The following is a 1975-nucleotide window of genomic DNA, read 5'->3' as shown; positions in this document are numbered from 1 at the left end:
TATATATATATATATATATATATATATATTGAATACAGACACCAACAAATATCCGTAAGTGTATATTCATGAATGAGTCCACACATACGTATAATACATACACACTCATACACACACATACGCACACACACACTCTCTCTCTCTCTCTCACACACACACACACACATGCGCGCTCATAGAGTTTTGAAGCGAGGCAGAAGACTAAAAGTGATTTCTGTTTGTTTTTAGGAAATAATTGGTCAAACTTCGTAAGACAAGCCGAGTGTTTGCTTTCATCTTCGCTTTCTTTTAGAAACTTCCTATGAATGAAACATATTGATGATCCGTCATATGTGATTTCATTGTCATGTATTCGCTTAAGTGCTTTGCATATTCTGTGGATATGTATTTCTTTCCGCATGTGGGTGTGCTCGCCTTTATATACTCCCTCCTACAATAATACGTACAATATATAATTGTGTATATGCCTGTATATATATACGCGTTATGCATATATAATATATATATATGTAGCCATATATATATATATGTGTGTGTGTGTGTGTCTGTGTGTGTGTGTGTGTGTGTGTGTGTGTGTGTGTGTGTACGTATATGCAATATGTATGCGTGTATGATATATAGATGCGTTTTATGCCTATTTCCTCTATCCATTATTATTATTATTGTTGTTGTTGTTGTTGTTATAATGGCCAATGGGAAAGGACTAATTCTGAGCGTGCACCTGTAAAGAAAAGAAGGGCTCTTGCCCTGTTGTTCAGCCAAACGTGGCTTTTGTGGGTTTTTTCCACGAGGTCCTCAAATCGCCTCCCCTATTGGTAGTTTTAATTTTTAATTGTTATTTATATTGTTTACACGTTGTAAAACCCATTGTATCGTCCTGCTTTTGTCTTTTATGTTGTTGCATGTCTTTTAATGTAATTTTCTGCAAGGCCTTGTGGCCAATAAAAGAATGAATTGTTATTATTGCCTTTGCACAGCTTCTAACGCTGGAGATGTATGACAGTGTCAGCTGTTCACTACCAGTGAACTAAGGTAACGCCTCTTATTTTTCGAGCACCTTCCGGAGTATTCGAGCGTTTCCAAGCAATGCAGTTTTCTGCAAGTGCTCCACCCTCATAGCAGCCCCTATTTGTTCCATGTACTTCTCAAGATTTTTGCTCACTGTTCCCAGGACTCTGACAATTAAAATGTAAACATACCTTTTATTGTAATTATTATTATTATTGTTGTTGTTACTACTACTATTATTATTATCATTATTATTATTGTCTTATAACGCTTAATTTTGTAAGTAGATTATTTTTTAATTTTACTTTCATACTTTCATATAAGAGGACTTTCTGTAAAGACTTCAACAAGCAAAAAGTGCCGTAAGCAACGTCTCGAATTTTCACTCTCTTCCGTCACTTCATGGTGTTGCTTCCTTTGTCTACGTCTAAAAGTTACATTATCTTACGATAGATTTGTTTCAATGAAGGCAACGTGTTGGCAGAATCGTTAGTACGCTGGGCGAAATGCTTAGCGGTATTTCGTCTGTCTTTACGTTCTGAGTTCAAATTCCGCCGAGGTCGACTTTGCCTTTCATCTTTTCGGGGTCGATAAATTAAGTTCCAGTTATGCACTAGGGTCGATGTAATCGTCTTAATCTTTCAGCGGAATTTGAACTCAGAATGTAAAGCCGATCGAAGTGCTGCTAAGCGGTTTGTTCGGCGTTCTAACGATAGACATATTGATAGATAGATAGATATTCGACGGTCTTCTTTCAGTCTCCGATTACCAAATCCACTCGCAAGGCTTTAGTGGACCTGAGGCTAAAGTAGAAGACACTTACCCAAGATGTCACGCAGTAGGACTGAACCCGGGAACATGTGATAAGGAAACAATCTTCTTACGACACATGTACACACATACATGCATGTCATGTGTGCATGTGTTTCCATACACACACACACACACACATATATATATATATATA

This window comes from Octopus bimaculoides, chromosome 10 (assembly GCF_001194135.2).
Source record: "Octopus bimaculoides isolate UCB-OBI-ISO-001 chromosome 10, ASM119413v2, whole genome shotgun sequence".
In the NCBI taxonomy this organism is placed as follows: Eukaryota; Metazoa; Mollusca; class Cephalopoda; order Octopoda; family Octopodidae; genus Octopus; species Octopus bimaculoides.
This window is presented reverse-complemented; position numbering follows the sequence as displayed.